The 21,216-nt window shown below is 33.7% G+C and overlaps 1 non-coding gene and 1 pseudogene across 2 annotated transcripts in view; both read right to left on the minus strand.

The window, feature by feature from the left end:
- The window catches only part of LOC145967378 (uncharacterized), a 102,654-nt pseudogene that overhangs the window by 63,065 nt on the left and 18,373 nt on the right, over positions 1-21,216 (minus strand). The gene's annotated exons all lie outside the window — the stretch shown is intronic.
- Positions 1,394-1,467, minus strand: Trnas-gga (transfer RNA serine (anticodon GGA)). Its single transcript has one exon. It is a non-coding gene; the product is annotated as a tRNA-Ser (tRNA).

The following is a 21,216-nucleotide window of genomic DNA, read 5'->3' on the forward strand; positions in this document are numbered from 1 at the left end:
AGTACGACGGCCGGCCGAAAGACTTTGTTCGAGCTTTCGTAAAATTAAGTGCCCTCTCTCCCAATTGCGCGCCGACAGTCACTTTAAGTGTTTGTTTGTACAATTATTACGGCTGGCTGTAAATGTTGTCCGTTAAAAGTATTGTAACCGAGCTCATACACACAAGGCGATCTCGATATTCGATAGCGGGCAATTGCGTTGCGGCGTCGATTCGTATACGCCCGAGTCTCGCATTCCGTGTATTATATTATAGTGAGTACTTGTTCGCGTTTGATTTAGTGTGTCTTTTATTAATTAATCAAGTCGTATCTAAATTCTTTTCGTTAACGTGGAACATACTGGTAATTGGTAATCGAAATCAATGTGTAAAGAATTCATTCATTCCGCGTCCGACTATTTATTCAAATCTTATAATTCGCTCTCTCCTTTCACGCAGGGTAAATAAAATTAACAGGGCGAGTAGCGCGGTAATCACTATTAAAAATTTGTTTAAATTCCTAGCTGTCGAGACTCCGACAAGCCTCGCATAGCGCGGAATTCCAAAAACTCTCTCAACGCTTTTTGTCAACGCTTGGCGCGTGATACCGCGACGCTCGTGCCCGCACACCGGCCCGTTGCTGCCGGTGATAAAATAAAACCAATTGTATAATTTTTCTTCTCCAACCGCCCGCGTCGGTCTGCTATCAAACATTAATGTTCTTAATTATCCATGTCAAATATACTACTGCTTTTGTCATTTTAATAATTTGTATTATTTTCAGCGACCTTGCATTCTCGATCCTCCCTAATTAATTAAGAATTAAACGGACCGCCCCTCTACCAATTTTGATACGAGGCTAGCCGAGTGTTCATCGCGATAACTTTGAGATTCTTTCGCTTTCTTTTAAGTGCCATATATCGTCAAAAGACTTTATTAGAGCGGTGCGTATTCCCGCACCTGGCGCCCATGCAAATTTAGAGTTGAAGTTTTGAAGAGAAATCGCGCCGAAGGTGTGCCGTGGGCCGAAATCACCGGCCACAATTATCAGCCCAATATAAACAAAAAAAAATCAACGGTCACAATATATATATATATATATATATATATACATATATATATATATTGTGACCGTTGATTTTTTTTTTGTTTATATTGGGCTGATAATTGTGGCCGGTGATTTCGGCCCACGGCACACCTTCGGCGCGATTTCTGAGCCTCCAGAGAAAGATAGGGATGTATGTGGGAGGAGGTCGGACGTGTCTTTACGCTCATTTGACCAACGAGCGACAGAATCCATCCGTGGCAACGGCATTGACGCATATCCTATGGAGAGAGCATTCACACATTTTTCAGCCTAACGAATAATTGCTAGAAAACAATATTCGCAGACTAGAGAAATATGTGAGGCGCAAGTGGCTGGATCGGGAATCGAACCCGAGTCTTTCGCTTTCCGGGCAACTGCTCTAGACCACTGAGCTATCCAGACCTCACACCTAATGCTGCTTTTTAACACAGTGATATGCGACTCCAGAGCGATGTTGGTATCTCACTCGATGGATGCAATGCCGATTGCCACGGAGAATCCCTGAAAGGTCGCTCGCTGACCAAATAAGTGCCGGTGGAGGTATTTGCGTGCATGCTGGCTTCCGATTGGCCTTCCGTATGAAACGACACCGACGAGCACAACGCCGTAGAGTGACCACATCCCCCAAGATCCCTCTAGTATATACTAAAATCCCCACTGTACCAAATAGCAGTGGCGGATGGACCCTAAGATAGGGCCGGGGCAGGCCTTCAGTTGTTTATATTGTTTATTTTTTGTTTATATATACCCAGTCAGCAAAGTCTGTTCAAACAGATTTTGTCAATTTCTGCTACAAATTTTTGTCGACAGTAAGATTGCAGATTGTATAAAAAATTTGTTATATCAAATAATGATAACAGAATGTCAGCAGAAATGTTACAAAACCTGCTGACATAATTTGATAGCAGAAACTGAACAGGATTTGTTTAAAATTATCATAGCAGATTGGTGGCAGAAATCGAGCAAGATCTGCACAACACAGTTTGATATCAGATTGGCTGCAGAAACCGAGCAGGATCTGCGCAATGAAATTTGATATCAAATTCTCGGCAGATATCGAGTAGAGCCTGCTGATATAACTGACGGCAGATTAATGGCAGAAATTGAACAGGATCTGTGCGACGCAATTTGACAACAGATTGTCGGCAGAAATCGAGCAGGATCTGCGCAATGAAATTTGATGTCAAATTATCGGCAGAAATCGAGTAAAGCCTGCAGATGTAACTGACGGCAAATTGATAGCAGGAATTTAACAGGATCTGTGAGGCGCAATTTGATAGCAAATTGATAACAAAAATCGAGCAGAATCTGCGCACACAATCTCTGATAGCAGATTGACGACAGAAACGGAACAGAGTTTGCATGATTCGATAGTTCCTTCACTTACCGCTACGTGAGCTGTACTTTCTCGTAATCTAATTTCTGTCAGAAATATATATAAAGTCGCGAATATGAATAAAAGACTAAAAATATAGTAATTATCATTTTAATTTCTATCACTTTAATTTCTGATATCTGATACAAGCAGATGAGATTCAGAATATTAAACTGATTGGAATCAATATGATAAATGGAAAATTATTCATGTACTGCTTATTTGAGGCATAAAGCAAGAATTTAATTCTAAATAAATTACATCTCCAGTTTTACAAGTTACATTTACTTTTATCATTTACTTTATTATTAATTAAATTAAATTAAATTAGTCCTTCGCTATATGAGATATAACTACGATATAACATATATTACATTAACATATATTACGATATAACATATGACATATATGTCATTTTAGAAGAAAATTGTAATTAACTTGCCGATAATATTCTTATTTAGCACTTGTAATAATCAATTTTGTTGCATTTATATAATATTAATAAAAGTAAGCGCAAATCTTGTGCAGTTTCTGCTGTCAATTTGCCATCAGGTTGCATGCGCAGATTCTGCTCGGTTTCTGCTGGCAATCTAACATCAAATTGCATCACGCAGATCCTGCTCGGTTTCTGCCGACAGTTTGATGACAGGTTATGTTTTACAGACTCTGTCGCCAAAACAAAAGCTTAATGCGGACACAGATGGCTACGGTTCTGGTGTGGGATTCTGATCGAATTTGCTGCCAATCTGCTGCCAACCTGCTAACATTTTGCTTACTGGGGTATATACAGGGTGATTCTGAACAAACGTTTGTCTTTAAAATATCAAATTCTCGAATGAATTCTAAGACGATTTTTACGATGGAAGTAATATTGGTGGAGTGGACGGTGGAGTAAGGCGTAAGCGAATGGTTCTTTTCCATTTCGCATTATTCCAAGTCTTACGCCTTACTCCACCGTCCACTCCACCGTCCACTCTACCGATATTATTTTCATTGTAGACGGTCCTTTAGTCAGTTTAATTTAATAAACTGATTTAATTTAAAATAATTTGTTTAATAATCTGAATCGCTTGTTGGGATTCAGAATATGGAACAGATTATTTGAAATTAAACAGTTAAATGGGAGATAGCCTATTTATATTGCGTATATTAAAAATAAAATATAAATAAAAATAAAATTATTCTTATGGCCGAGTGTATTTATATACTTTTATAAATGTCCAAGATATTCACTTATCAAAAATGAAAAAAGTAATATGTCTCGAAAGTTCATGAAATTTTCACATAGATTCCACGTAGATTCTAGTACCGTTTTTGAGCGGATTATCCACTCGAATATCCACGTGGATTCAATGATATTAATCTACGTGGTAATAACGTGGATTTCATGTACTGTTTTTGTCGGGTGGTTCTTTATGAAAAAAGTGCTGTAATTTTCAGATCTGATAATATTTATTCACATATGATATCATATATGACGATATTTGGCAAAACATAATTAGATATTGACAAAATTCATATATGGCCAATTTTATATGGACTTTTTTTTCCTGGAGGGTTTCGACTTTGATTACCGATTACCCAAGTAATTAAATAATTTTCTACTTTAATTATCCAAATAATAAAAAAATTTTCTAAATTGATTACTGATTATTTGAGTAATCAAGTAATATTAATTTTTTAATAATATTTTGCCGATCCCTGCCACTCACATGCCGTGCGTTGCAAAGAAATTGTTCAATTACTAAAAGCTGTTCTGTTTGCTCCGTCTGAATCACATGTAATTAATTGTATTTGCGTCTATATTGTTTTATTTTATAAACATATATTTTGGCAAGTTGGACAAAATCTTTCTTATGCGTTAAATTTATGCGTGTGTGTGTGTGTGTGTGTGTGTGTGTGTGTGTGTGTATGAGAGAGAGGGAGAGAGAGAAAGAGAGAGAGAGAGAGAGAGAGAGAGAGAGAAAGAGAGAGGTTTACATATATATAAAATTTATTAAATATTAAAAATAAATTTTTTTAAATATGAAATGCTTTTTTATTTAAAAAATCATTATTTCAAATGTGAAATAAATCTTTTTAAATATTTTGCACATTATACATTTGTTATTTTATTACTCAACACGGTGTTCAAAAATTTTTAATTAAATTTTATTAAAGAAAATTACTTGACATTTTTAACATTAAGAATTTAAAAGCTCCTTATATTAAAATAAACTATAAGAAATAAATGGGCTATGTGAGCTGTGCGCGGATGTAAGGCACGTTATATCGAAATTTAATTTTTCGATATAACTTAAATGTGCATGAGGCACGGAAAATTTGTTTGGACATTTCCAAGACTTTTAAAGTTGGAATTAATTCTCAATTCTTTAATTAAATTTCGATATAACGCGCCTTACATCCGTATGGCTCACATAGCCCATTTATTTCTTAGTGCAATTTTTAAGTTCTTTATTTTTCACAAAGTTTACCTTTTTCATTATCATTAAATATTTTTGGTACATATTTTCAAAAATTTTGTATTTTTACTTACCGCAGTTTCTTATACAAATGTCAAATCTTTTATCAATCTTCTGTGGAAAACGAAACAATTTACAATTTTATGATATGATATTATTACAATTTCTATATGCACATCTGTCGAATATTTTGTGATTTTCTTCACACATTGTCGTAATCTATTTTAATCCAAGAAAAACGCTTGCAATAATCGAAAACAAACTGCCTACCGCAAACGGAAAATACTGAGAAAGCACGCAATTTCCGTGAATTTCGTGATTTTTTAAAAAATCTACAATTTCGACTAAATTATAGATTATTCAGATCACTGCACAAGTATATAATTCCCAACAATAATTTTCAGTAAGTACAATAAAAAATTGTTTACTGAAAACTGTAAGCAAAAGTGCAATGGAATAAAGTCTGTGAGAAAATAAGCGAAAAAATAAACAAATTGGCAATAGAAAATTAATAATTTTCAAACAGAAAATTCTTGAAATTATCGAGGATTACAAATTATAAAGTATAAAAATTAAATAATCCATTTTCAAACTTTGCTCGCGGAAAAGATCTTTGAAACGGGAAAAGATAAGATCTTTAAAGAAGTAGAAACGTCGGAAGAATTAAAGCGCCGCGTTTCAACAGATTAACGCACAATGAAATCGACATGAGTAGATATGGGCCACTATGGTGCGTCAAAACAAACCCCCACCACTCGGCCCCTGGCGCCGTGGGCGTGGCCAGATCAAGTGGAGGGAGGCGTTCTGATTGATGGACTAGGATATTGAGAAGTTAGTTTAGGTACTAAATACCTGAAGAAACAATACCCCACCTCCCGGAAGTCTCGATTTTAATTGGCTTGCACTATAGTGGCCCAGAGCTGTGATTGGTCGACGCCGCCTATGTCGCCGATTTAGCAAATTTTTATTTCCCTACCTCCGCGGTACTAGACTCGAAGAAGCAATCCTCCTCCCACCAGGGATGCAAGATCTCCGCAAGCAACATGCCACGCGTAGTGGAGAGGGTAACGGAGATGTGAGCGTAAGCGTACGTGTGAGCTCGGCGCTTCGGCGAGCTTCGGATAGAAGAAGAGGACAGAATACAATTTTCTGTCTCTTTCTTACCAAGCAGGCAACGAAAGCGACGGGCGACGCGCGACGCGGGACGCTGCTCGCTCTTCGATATCTCAATATGTTTCTCTCTCACAGCTTTTCTTTATGTTTTATATTTTTGTTAAAAATATATATAAATATGTACATACATAAACGTATAATATATTTATAATATATATATTACATATATATACACACATACACACACGTTTTGTAATATATTAAATATAATTAATTTTTTTATATATTTAAAATATGAAATTAAGAAAAATAATGAGTGCCGATTTTCCACACCACCCATGAGGTATCACCAATGGCGCGTTAGGTTTTTTATGTGGACCTTCGTCTGGAGCCTTATTATACCACATTGCATTATTTTGTCATTTACAAGTATGGTGTCTGTTATACAGACAAAATATTTTTTATACTTTAGTTTATTCAAGTATCTGGGTGTCTGTTATACAGACAGACAGACAGACACACACACACACACACACACACAAGATGTTTCTTATATTCTTGCTTTTACAAATATGGTGTCTGTTATACAGACAAGATATATTTTATATTCTTGCTTCTTACAAGTATGGTGTCTGTTAGACAGACAAAATATTTTTTATACTTTAGTTTATTCAAGTATCTCGGTGTCTGTTATACAGACAGACACACACACACACACACACACACACACACACACAAGATGTTTTTTATATTCTTGCTTTTACAAATATGGTGTCTGTTATACAGACAAAATATTTTTTATACTTTAGTTTATTCAAGTATCTGGGTGTCTGTTATACAGACAGACACACACACACACACAGAAGATGTTTTTTATATTCTTGCTTTTACAAATATGGTGTCTATTATACAGACAAGATATATTTTATATTCTTGCTTGTTACAAGTATGGTGTCTGTTAGACAGACAAGATGTTTTTTACAAGCGTAATGTCTTTAATAAATTTATTATTGAGATGAGGGGCCAGCTATGTCAGTATCCGCAGCATGTATCCTTAAAATACTTTTATTTTTCATAGCAGCGGGAGCATATAATTTGTCCGCTGACATAAGAGATAAATGCTTTTTGTCAATTTTCATTTTTATAGCTGTTTCACTCCTCGTTTTTAATGCCGATTTAAATACACAAATAGCATTAACAGTAGTTGACGAAAACTTGTTTACGGTTTTTAAATTATTTAAAAAAGAAAACATTCTTTCTGGATCGGCATTTGAATTTGGAAGAGATCTTATAGTACTTATAACATTTGTTAAATTAGGATATTTAGTAAAATTATTGTGTCGATTTTGTAAAATTTTTTTCTACATGCTGTCGAAATTTAATTTAGAAAAGCTTTGTTTTTCTTCCATTGTAAAATCTAATGGTAAAGCAATCCATTTTTTTTTTAAACCATTTTCATCAAAATCGCCAATAGTTTTAGCTATAAAAGAAACATCATTGAATGATGTTTCTCTATTATTATCAAATAAAGTTATGTATGGTCGAAAAACTTGTAACTTTGATAAAAACATGTTATTTATAGGTAATCTTTTACAAATTTCTTCCGCAGCAGTCACATAAAATGTTAAACAGTTCTCTTGAACAATTCTAACTATGTTTATGTGACCTTTAAGTGTTAATTCGTTTAGATATTCTTCACATTCTGATCCCAAAATAATTTCATTTATAACTTTTTGATTTTCTTTTAGTGAGAATATAATATTTGTAGAAAATGGTTTTAAATATTTTTCTTTTAAAAAATTTCGACAAATTTGGAAAAGAAAGTTTCTAGATTTTGGATGTAATAAATGAATCCTTGTTTCTAATGCTTGAAAGAATGCATTAAATGCATTAAAGAAATTTAAAACGTATTTTAAAAACAGGAAATAAGCTTTCATCTCTACGCTGTCCATCATAGACAATAGATATTCTCCAGAATTTGTTTTTTCACTTACAACCATTTCAGTAAGAAAGTATTTAATTGTATCCCAAGATTCAAGAAGCCTTTCGATGCATAAATAGTGCGAAAGCCAGCGTGTATCACATAATTTCAATATTTTGCGATTTGTTTCTTGGAAACACTCACAAAATTCCCGAAAAATAGCCGTACGTTTTGGACTGCTATTGAGATAAGTAGCAATTTTTTTTAGAAATTTCTCGCAATATGCAGGCATTTTAGAAGAAGCAGCATGCGCTGCTAATGCAGAAGAATGGCATGGGCATGAAAATGTTAATAAATGTGGACATATTTCTTCCAATTTTTTTTAAACGATAAATGTTTTCCTGTCATAACAGATGCATTATCGCATGATAAGGCTACGATATTTAAAAACGGTATCTGTAATTTCCACATTTCACATTTAAATGCCTCAAACAACTTTTCTGCGCTTGAATCTTTGGCATCAATATCGATTAATTTAACTAATTGTGAGTGAATATCTAATGTCTCTGGATCAACGTATCGAACAAGAAAAGTCATCCATTTATTATTTGTTACATCAGATGTTTCGTCAATAAAAATTGTAAATTTTGTATTTTGAAGCTTATTGACGACACGATCTGTTTCGACCGGGCACAAAACATTTGTAATAATGTTTTTACATTTTGTTCGGCTCATGCTCATGCTTTTTAACACATTAGGATCTTCTCCTATATGTTGAAAAAACTGAGGATTTCTTTTGCAGTTTGATGCAAAATATTTTTATCAGCAATTAATGCAGCATACCGAATTTCTGCTATTTTCTTTCGCTCTTCAAACGACAAAAGTGAATCATCTACTACGTTTACATTTTCGTTCGTATTCTTTGTTTCTGTTTTAATTTTACATATTTCTATATGTGCTTTCTGCGTGACGATAAATTTTCGACAAATCAGCAACCATGGATTTATCATAAAATAAACAAAAAAATAAATTTACGTCATGTGACACTTTGCGTAGCCATGGCTTAAATAATTCAATATCTAGCCATTGTTCTTTAAATTTACATTTTTCTAATGTTTTTTTATCTGAATTGTTATTATCAGTATTTAAAGATGAAGTATTTTCTTTAATATTATTTTTATGACTCACAGAATTCGCATGTCTCAAAACATGTGTATTGCACGAAATATTTTTATTACATATTGTACAATGATACAAGCTCTCATCAAAAGATACTTTGCGTATTCAACATTTAATTCGCTCATCATTGAGCCAATACTCTGAAAAGCTTCGCTTAGATTTTTTTTTAATTCATCGCACATTTTTATGAAATAAAAAATAGGCAGAAACAAAGAATTAAAGAAGAGTGAATAAAAGAAGATAAAGGGTCAAAAGGATAAAGATATATAGAAATTTTAAATAATAACTCACAATCGGGATCGTGATAGTCTCTTGAACACCAAGGTTTCACAAGGCACGTATATAAACAAATGAACAAATGCCGAGTGTGCCTCATTCTCAGTACACGAAAGGACGGCGATAAACGGATTTGGACTGAACGTCAACATAATGGCTCGTAAGTAAATCATTATATATTTGTACACGGTAAAAAACATTTTGTATTTCTGTAGATTTTTCTTGTGTAGAAATTTTTGTGTTAAATTTTTAACATACTCTTATGTTAATGTAACATATTGTCGTTGTGTTATTTTGACTTTTCTGCATTGAGTTAATATTCACCGTTTCTAAGAGTTAAAACAACACAATAACGTTCAAATGTTACATTTTTGTGTTAATTTTTTACATATTACTTGTGTTATTTATTTACATATTTGCCTTCTGTTAAATTAACATTAAAATTAGAGTGAATAAATTGGGACATGTTAAATTTAACACAAAATGCATCAGCAACAATTGATGCATCAGCAGCTGCAATTATACATGCAGCAACAGCAGCAGCAACAACAGCAGCAGCCGCCGCAGCCGCCGCAGCCGCCGCAGCAGCAAAATAGTATATTATTTTTTTATATATTTAAATTATATTTTATCAAATTATATATATATATATATATATATATATATATATATATGCATTATTATAATTTATTAATTTTTTTCAGAAAATAATCCAAAAAAAAGAGGAGGCGGCCAGTCCCGTGCCCGGTGGTATGCCCGGCGGAACCAGGGCATCAGGGGCACCAGGGGCGGATGGGGCGTCGCCCGAAATAATGGAGGCAGGGGAGGCGGACGAGGCCGAAGAGGCGGCCGAGGCCGAGGAGGCCCGACCATTATTAAAAATTACTATTATTATTAAATTATAAATTATATTAAATATTTTCATAATTATTAAATAACTAACAAAAAATAATTCAGGGAGTATTTATTTTTACTTTCCCATACTTTCTTCCTTTATCCTTTTTTCCTCCTAAAATATATTATAAAACAATGTGGTATAATAGGGCTTCAGGCGAAGGTCCACATAAAAAACCTAACGCGCCATTGGTGATACCTCATGGGTGGTGTGGAAAGTCGGCACTCATTATTTTTCTTAATTTCATATTTTAAATATATAAAAAAATTAGTTATATTTAATATATTACAAAACGTGTGCGTATGTGTGTGTATATATATGTAATATATACATTATAAATATATTATACGTTTATGTATGTACATATTTATATATATTTGTAACAAAAATATAAAACATAAAGAAAAGCTGTGAGAGAGAAACATATTGAGATATCGAAGAGCGAGCAGCGTCTCGCGTCGCGCGTCGCCCGTCGCTTTCGTTGCCTGCTTGGTAAGAAAGAGACAGAAAACTGTATTCTGTCCTCTTCTTCTATCCGAAGCTCGCCGAAGCGCCGAACTCACACGTACGCTTACGCTCACATCTTCGTTACCCTCTCCACTACGCGTGGCATGTTGCTTGCGGAGAAGATCTTGCATCCCTGCCTCCCACTTCAGCTCTGGTTCGGTATAGGGCTCCGAGCAGTGATGCCAGAATGCCCACGCGAGCAACGAGCAACCGTAGTGAAGGGGATGACGCGCGCAGGCGTAAACTGCGTACCGTGAGAGCCAGAGCCTCGGCTAGCTTCGGATAGTAGAGGAGGATAGAGATATTGTTTTCTGTCTCCTTCTCACTTTCCACAGGCGACGAGGCAACAAGGCTACTAGATTGCATACGCTGCGTCCAGTGGCGGCACGATTTGTATCCCCACCACTTTCGCACACTAAGGCATAAGCTCTCATCCGTATACACTCGACGTTCGGTCATCTTCGGTTTACAGAGGAAGACGGATAGATTAGCTTCTGTCCCCTTCTCTCCTGAGAGGTCTATTGTATCTTACCTATCTCGCTGAATACAATAGCTATGTGATCCTCGAAATCTCGAGCTGGCGAGTTGGCGATGCAAGTTGCATCGTTGCAAGTATCGCAGCGATACTTATTATCACACATAATATTTTCCTATTGATTTTCTTTTTATAAAAGTTTATATGTTGTTTAAAAAAGAGAATACAACATACAGGGTGATTCAAAATAACCCCTGTGTCCCTGAAATGACATATTCTTGAATCAATTCTAAGACGATTTTTCCTTCGGCAAAATTTCGTCCGAAGCTTAGTTTTTGAATTATTAAAGGAAGTAGTTAACGTATGACGGGTCGAATACAAGAGGCAGGCAAAGGTGGCGCGATTCACCGTCAGACGCGGGAGCTTACGCGGGGCGCCTGCTGCGATCAGCTGATCGCTATACACATACAGACACACATGCGAACACATACATTCTCTCTTTGTCTGTCTGTCTGTCTGTCTCTCTCTCTCTCTCTCATTCGCTCACTCACCTGTAAATTTTTTTTTTCTTTTTACGAGAGAGGGGAAAATGCATTTTATGCATACCCACCGGTCGATCCAGTGAGTTATGTGGGACTCGAGTACCAAGTCGAATTACCAACTCGGTACTCCCTACCCACTAAAAACCCCTCTCTTTTCACGAATTTCCTTTAACACACTGTCCCTCTGACTTCCCGAGATCTGTTTTCACATAACGTCAAAAAATAGTTATTATTACCTTGTTCGATGACTTTTGATGTATTGCTGTAATTGCTTGAAGGAGAAATGAATTTTCCGATAGATCGTACGTTCTCAAATTTAACGTAGATATCACGTTGCAAAAGACAAGAAATCCACACTAAATTATTAACTGAAAGTTTTTCTTCTTTCATGAACTGTATTCTTTTATTAAACTTTAACGTAATCATTTATCACGACATTTATTTACTCACTCGATGAGATGAGAAATTTACTAATGACTCTATCACTAATCACTATTAATCACTGTCGAATAATAATTGTTGGCGATTAAAAATCACTCGATGAAAGAAACACGCGCGGACACGTTACTACACGACGCGACGACGCGACAATGCGACGATAATTACGACTCGGCGACTGCAAGCAGTTTTTTGTCATGGTAGGTTGCGGTAGGTTAAGGTACTACTGGCGCTATCGAACGCGATCATGTGTTCGATTGAAGAATGCGGTAAACATAATAAACATTTAACATAATAATAATATTAACATGTTAAATGTTTATTATGTTTACCGCATTCTTCAATCGAACACATGATCGCGTTCGATAGCGCCAGTAGTACCTTAACCTACCGCAACCTACCATGACAAAAAACTGCTTGCAGTCGCCGAGTCGTAATTATCGTCGCATTGTCGCGTCGTCGCGTCGTGTAGTAACGTGTCCGCGCGTGTTTCTTTCATCGAGTGATTTTTAATCGCCAACAATTATTATTCGACAGTGATTAATAGTGATTAGTGATAGAGTCATTAGTAAATTTCTCGTCTCATCGAGTGAGTAAATAAATGTGATTACGTTAAAGTTTAATAAAAGAATACAGTTCATGAAAGAAGAAAAACTTTCAGTTAATAATTTAGTGTGGATTTCTTGTCTTTTGCAACGTGATATCTACGTTAAATTTGAGAACGTACGATCTATCGGAAAATTCATTTCCTTCAAGCAATTACAGCAATACATCAAAAGTCATCGAACAAGGTAATAATAACTATTTTTTGACGTTATGTGAAAACAGATCTCGGGAAGTCAGAGGGACAGTGTGTTAAAGGAAATTCGTGAAAAGAGAGGGGTTTTTAGTGGGTAGGGAGTACCGAGTTGGTAATTCGACTTGGTACTCGAGTCCCACATAACTCACTGGATCGACCGGTGGGTATGCATAAAATGCATTTTCCCCTCTCTCGTAAAAAAAAAAAAAAAAATTTACAGGTGAGTGAGCGAATGAGAGAGAGAGAGAGAGACAGACAGACAGACAGACAGAGAGAGAATGTATGTGTTCGCATGTGTGTCTGTATGTGTATAGCGATCAGCTGATCGCAGCAGGCGCCCCGCGTAAGCTCCCGCGTCTGACGGTGAATCGCGCCACCCTTGCCTGCCTCTTGTATTCGACCCGTCATACGTTAACTACTTCCTTTAATAATTCAAAAACTAAGCTTCGGACGAAATTTTGCCGAAGGAAAAATCGTCTTAGAATTGATTCAAGAATATGTCATTTCAGGGACACAGGGGTTATTTTGAATCACCCTGTATACAAAAACAAATTTTACATATTTTTATCTAAATTTTTATCTAACATTTTTATCTCAATTTTTATCTCAATTCTTCCACTCTTGGCCAATATGTACGCTTTTTTATTAAAAAAAAATTTTTTTTTAATAATTGTAATAAAATAATATTTAAATTTATTTTAATAGAATTGCATTTTGTTATTATTATTTTGTATTAATGTATGACGTACATCTTGTTGCTCAACGGAAACCGCGAGAAGGTGGTGGTCTCTTCCGTTAAAAAGGAAAAGTAAAATATTTAATATATGAATAATAATAAAAATAAAATTAAAATAAAATAATAAAATAACGATAAATAATAAATAAAAATAAAAAATAAAATTATAATAAAATAATAAAATATAATCAATTTTCTAATTGATAAAAGGTCAAATATTATTTCACATTTCCTTACATACATACATAAATACACACACACACATACACACACACACACACACACACACATATATACATACATATATATACATACATATATATATATATATATATATATATACCTTTACACACTTATTTTTTAAGTGTTGTATACAAAAATTTATTTTAAAATTATTTATCGCAGGAAGGGCCTGCTACGTCAACATCCGCATGGACTTTTAAATTGTTTTCATTAGCGGCATATAATTTATCCGCCGACATAAGAGATAAATGCTCTTTATTAATGAGCATATTTAAAGCTGTTTCTTCTCTAGTTTTTAATGTGGACTTAAACACACAAATAGCATTAACGGAAACCGTTGAAAAGCTATTACGTGTTTTCGTTTTTAAATTGTTCAAAAGAGAAAACATTCTCTCAGGATCGGCATTAGAATTCGGAAGCGTTCGAATAGTATTTATAATATTCGTTAAATTGGAATATTTAGAAACATTATTCGTGTGCCGATGTTGTAAAATTGCTTTCCACATATTGTCAAAATTTAATTTAGAAAAATTTTGTTTTTCTTCCACTGTAAGGTCTGATGCTAATGCAATCCATTCTTTTTTTAAAGCATCTTCATCAAAACCGCCGAGAGTTTTAGCTACGAGAGAAACATCATCAAATGATGTTTGTCTATTATAATCGAATAAACTTACAGATGGTTGAAAAACTTGTAACTTTAATAAAAATTTATTATTTATAGATAACCTTTTACAAATTTCTCCTGCAGCAGTCACATAAAATGTTAAACAGTTCTCTCGAACAATTTTAACTATGTTTAAGTGATCTTTTAACGTTAATTCGTTCAGATATTCCTCACATTCTGATCCCAAAATAATTTCATTAATAAGTTTTCGATTTTCTTTTAATGAGAATATAATATTTGAAGAAAATGGTTTTAAATATTCTTCTTTTATAAAATTTCGACAGGTTTGGAAAAGAAAGTTTTTAGATTTTCGCTGCAATAAATGGATTCTCGTTTCTGACGCTTGAAAGAATGCATTAAATGCGTTAAAAAAATTTAAAACATATTTTAAAAAAAGAAAATACGTTTCAGAAAAAACGTTTGATACAAAAGTTTCTTATTTTTTTCATGTACAATTCGAATCTGTAATAAAAAGTACCATGTTCCTCTAATAAAATTCAACTTCCGATCCGGATGGCGTATTTTCGGTCGGAATCAGAAGTTGAAAATATCACCATTTGATAGAGCGTACCTGATTTACTTAAAAATTGTTTGCGATTTTTGATAAAAGCCATTTATTTTCATTTTAAAATGGATGTACGTGTGGTCTGCGACATCCTGTATATTCAAATATATATTCAAAATATTATATGTGTTTGACATTGTTTTTTTCTCGACTCATGTCGACTGTTATCGACTAATTGTTGATTGTTGACTGTTGACTGTGCTCGTCTTGCGAATACGTTCGTGACCCAGTCAAAAGATAGTTCAAAGCAATCGACAAAAGATTGGTGATATTGTGCCGACGAGAAAATAAATTAAGTTAAGAATAGATAAAATGTGTGATCAATTAACCAAAAAACGTAAACGAAATTTTTTAGAAGCTTGGCTTAGTGATGATCGATATAAATCTTGGATACGCAAAGTACCATCCGACGATAGTCTTTATTATTGTAGTATATGCAATAATAATTATTCGTGCAATTCAACACTATCAAGACATGCGGATTCTGCGTGTCACAAAAATAATATTAAGGTAAATACGTTAACTGATAATAATAATAATGTTGATTCGCCAATAAAAAAATTGCGTAAATCAAAATTTCAACAAAAATGGTTAGAAATTCAGCAATTTAAATGTTGGTTACGTGAAATGCCACATGATGCAAGCTTATTTTTTTGTTCGATTTGTGATAAATCTATCGCTGGCGGTTTATCGCAAATCTATCGTCACGCAGAATCTAATGTTCATATAAATAAAGAAAAAAATTATATTGAAACAAGAGTTTCGAATGAGGATTCAAATATACAAATTAATGAATCACTTTTATCTTTTGATGAGCGTAAGAAATCAGCGGAAATCAGATATGCCGCATTAATTGCTGAGAAAAATATTCCTTATCAAACGGCAAAAGAAATTCTTAATTTTTTCCAACATATAGGAAAAGATCCTAATGTGTTGAATAGTATGAGTATGGGCCGAACAAAATGTACAAATATTATTACGAACGTTGTATGCCCGGTTGAGACTAATCGTGTTGTCAACATTATTCAAAACACAAAATTTTCGATATTTATTGATGAAACATCTGATCTCACTAATAATAAATAGATGACTTTTTTTGTCCGATACGTTGATCCGGAGACATTAGATGTCTCGGAGACATTAGATGTCTCGCAATTAGTTAAATTAATAAATATTGATGCCAAAGATTCAAGCGCAGAAAAGTTGTTCAATGCATTTAAAAGTGAAATGTGGAAATTACAGATACCATTTTTAAATATTGTTGCCCTGTCATGCGATAATGCTTCCGACATGACAAGGAAACATTTATCGTTTAAAAAAAAATTGGAAGAAATATGCCTACATGTATTAACATTTTCATGCGCATGCCATTCCTCCGCATTAGCAGCGCATGCTGCTTGTTCTAAAATGCCTGCATATTGCGATGAATTTCTTAAAAAAATTGCTAAATATTTAAATAGCAGTCCAAAACGTACAGCTATTTTTCGCGAATTTTGTGAATGTTTCCAAGAAACAAATCACAAAATATTAAAATTATGTGACACACGCTGGCTTTCTCATTATTTATGCATCGAACGACTTCTTGAATCTTGGGATACAATTAAATATTTTCTTACTAAAATGGTTGCGAGTGAAAAAACAAATTCTGGAAAATATTTATTATCTATGATGAACAACATAGAGATAAAATCTTATTTTCTTTTTTTAAAATGTTTTAAATTTTTTTAACGCATTTAATGCATTCTTTCAAGCGTCAGAAACGAGAATCCATTTATTGCAGCCAAAATCTAAAAACTTTCTTTTCCAAATCTGTCAAAATTTTATAAAAGAAGAATATTTAAAACCATTTTCTTCAAATATTATATTCTTATTAAAAGAAAATCAAAAACCTATTAATGAAATTATTTTGGGATCAGAATGTGAGGATTATCTGAACGAATTAACGTTGAAAGATCACATAAACATAGTTAAAATTGTTCGAGAGAACTGTTTAACAATTTATGTGACTGCTGCAGAAGAAATTTGTAAAAGGTTACCTATAAATAATGAATTTTTATTAAAGTTACAAGTTTTTCAACTATCTGTAAGTTTATTCGATAATAATAGACAAACATCATTTGATGATGTTTCTCTCGTAGCTAAAACTCTCGGCGGTTTTGATGAAGATGCTTTAAAAAAAGAATGGATTGCATTAGCATCAGACCTTACAATGGAAGAAAAACAAAATTTTTCTAAATTAAATTTTGACAATATGTGGAAAGCAATTTTACAACGTCGGCACACGAATAATGTTCCTAAATATTCCAATTTAACGAATATTATAAATACTATTCGAACGCTTCCGAATTCTAATGCCGATCCTGAGAGAATGTTTTCTCTTTTGAACAATTTAAAAACGAAAACACGTAATAGCTTTTCAACGGTTTCCGTTAATGCTATTTGTGTGTTTAAGTCCGCATTAAAAACTAGAGGAGAAACAGCTTTAAATATGCTCATTAATGAAGAGCATTTATCTCTTATGTCGGCGGATAAATTATATGCCGCTAATAAAAACAATTTAAAAATCCATGCGGATGCTGACGTAGCAGACCCTTCCTGCGATAAATAATTTTAAAATAAATTTTTATATACAGCACTTAAAAAATAAGTGTGTAAAGATATATATATATATAAATATATATATGTATATGTATGTATGTAAGGAAATGTGAAATAATATTTGACCTTTTATCAATTAGAAAATTGATTATATTTTATTATTTTATTATAATTTTATTTTTTATTTTTATTTATTATTTATCGTTATTTTATTATTTTATTTTAATTTTATTTTTATTATTATTCATTTATTAAATATTTTACTTTTCCTTTTTAACGGAAGAGACCACCATCTTCTCGCGGTTTGCGTTGAGCAACAAGATGTACGTCATACATTAATACAAAATAATAATAACAAAATACAATTCTATTAAAATAAATTTAAATATTATCTTATTAGAATTATTTTTTTAAAGAAATTTTTTTTTAATAAAAAAGCGTACATATTGGCCAAGAGTGGAAAAATTTAGATAAAAATTGAGATAAAAATATGTTAGATAAAAATTTAGATAAAAATATGTAAAATTTGTTTTTGTATATGTTATATTCTCTTTTTTAAACAACATATAAACTTTTATAAAAAAAAAAATCTATAGGAAAATATTATGTGTGATAATAAGTATCGCTGCGATACTTGCAACGATGCAACTTGCATCGCCAACTCGCCAGCTCGAAATTTCGAGGATCACATAGCTATTGTATTCAGAGAGATAGGTAAGATACAATAGACCTCTCAGGAGAGAAGGAGACAGATGCTAATCTATCCGTCTTCCTCTGTAAACCGAAGATGACCGAACGTCGAGCGTACACGGATGAGAGCTTATGCCTTAGTGCGCGAAAGTGGTGGGAATACAAATCGTGCCGCCGCTGGACGCAGCGTATGCAATCTGGTAGCCTTGCGAGGCAATGCTTCTTGTTCTCGTTGCCTCTGACCTCTCGCTTTATTTAATACGCGTAACAGCGTTAAATGTTTTTACAGCCATTTTGTATTAATTATTATGTATTATTGTATTATATATTATGTATGCATTATATATATATATATATATATATATATGTTATATATATTAATAATTTTGAGATATGTATATTTAAATTATCAAATAATATATAATTATAAATTATAAAATTTTTACAAGTTTTTCTTATACAGGGTGATTCTAAATAACTTTATGTTGTTGCAAAAACATAATCTTTACCGAATTCTAAGACGATTTTTCCTTTGGCAAAATTTCGTCCGAAGCTTAGTTTTTGAATTATTAAAGGAAGTAGTTAACGTGATCCTCCGGGCGAAGGTCCACACTTTAAAATAAAAAACCTAACGCGCCTTTGGTGATACCCCATGGGTGGTGAGGAAAATCACCACTCATTTATATTATTTTTATATTATTGTCACGACGCAAACGTATAAGTGATCAATATACGTTTGTTGTTATTATTAAAAAATATATCGTTACGTCCGCGGAACAACTTCGATATATCGCAGCGCGCACGACGCTATAGTTCGGTACATTCATTAGTTATTATGTATTATATTGTATATTATGTATGCATTATGTGGTATATATTAATGATTTTGAGATATGTATATCTAAATTATTAAATTATCAAATGATATATAATGATAAATTATAAAATTATTACAAGTTTTTCTCACATAGAAAATTAATCGATCACAAAATAAAAAAACAACAAATATGTAAAGTGTATAATGAATGGTGTTAATGTCACAACATCGAAACAAGCCCCCCGCTCGAATGGTTCATGACGCGCTTTATCGGAAAAGACAAAGTTTCGGCACGAGACAATAATTATAATGAGACTACACTCTCTCGCGCTTCAGTGGATTCTGATAATGGAAAATTAAAGATGAACATGCAGATGATCGAACGCGAGGTGGGATGTTATAAAAAGGAAGAAGGGAAAAGCTAAAAGTATTAAACACGAATTAAGATAAAAAATTTTCACATTCATTAATATTTTTCAAAATCAGGCATTTTTTTATAAAATTATTTTGCTTATTAATATACAAATATATAGACAAAGAAGAATTATATTTGTTATAAATTTTACATTTTTTTCTTATGCTACTTACAATATTTATAATTCTATTTTTTAAAATAAAATCGGAAAATGCGCGACTTTTATTTAAAAAAGAAAAAGACGCACAAGAAATAGGAATATTGTTATACCGTCGCATATCCGTATGGTAGCGAATATCTGTTATTGATAAATCTACGCTTTACTAATACCGGCGCACATATTTTTGTTTCACTTCGCGTAACAATTTCATGAAACGCCGTACGTCGAATCGCATTAAAGCGTAGATTTATCGAAGTTTCGCTATTTTCTTCTTCGTTTTCTTGTGTGTCTTTTTTTCTCGCTAATAGTAGCTTTTTTATAGTATTAAAATTAATTCGCCGCGAGTTCTCGTAATTGAGAGTAATACCCTTAACTTTACAAGTTTCGTGAGTATTACCCTCCGGTGTTCACACGATGTAGGCGTAAAATTTCGGGCCCCCGGACACGAACGCCTCGATATAACTACCACGGCCGTAGCTTTCGAGTTCGTCCGTCGTGTCGCCTAGAAAATTTCCCGTAGACGGCACGTATTCGTTCGAATCACCGGTGCTTATAAATATACACGAATCCGTATCGTAATATAATACAAGACGATCTAAACGTTCTAGGTACTCGTACAATTTTAAACGCGCTAGTGCAGTCGTATACGCGGCTATCACGACGTTTGTTATCGGCGAGGGAACGAGAGCCTCTTGTCGCAGTCGCCACGAAACATACATTACCTCGTCATTCACGGATAATATGTCGGTTATCTCGTATTCGACGCTCGTTAATAATGTCACGAAACGTTGTTGTGTTTTTACGATTTTAGTAGTCGGCAAATTGGATCGTTGGTCGAATTTTCCCCAGAATGAATTTAAGCACAGTTTCACAATCGAGCGTAAACCGGGATTCCGCGCGATGTTTCGCTTATCAAGAGCGATATCCTCGGTTTTTTCATATTCCCTCAAGTATCGCTCTTTTGCTTCATCGTCGTTTTCCCCGCATTCGCTCGGCCAACCACTGGCTTCCTGTTTAAGCTGTAAAAACGTATTAATATATTCGGCAAACAATCCACTCTGCCGCGACGTACGATCGTATTGGCTAACTTTATATTGCCAAATTTCGCTTACTAACGTTACGAAATAACCTTTCTCGACGGCCTTGCGTAATTCGCAGGTTACCCAGGTACCTCGAATTCACGCTCGCTATCATTATGGGTGCACGGTGTCTGAGAAAATGTTTCGCAGCAACTACAACATAACGCGAAGAGTAATTTTCCTCGCACGCGATGCGGAAGTAC

Source organism: Camponotus vicinus, unplaced genomic scaffold, assembly GCF_025532165.1.
Source record: "Camponotus vicinus isolate PSW18456_S1 unplaced genomic scaffold, iyCamVici1.0 SCAF_2, whole genome shotgun sequence".
Lineage (NCBI taxonomy): Eukaryota > Metazoa > Arthropoda > Insecta > Hymenoptera > Formicidae > Camponotus > Camponotus vicinus.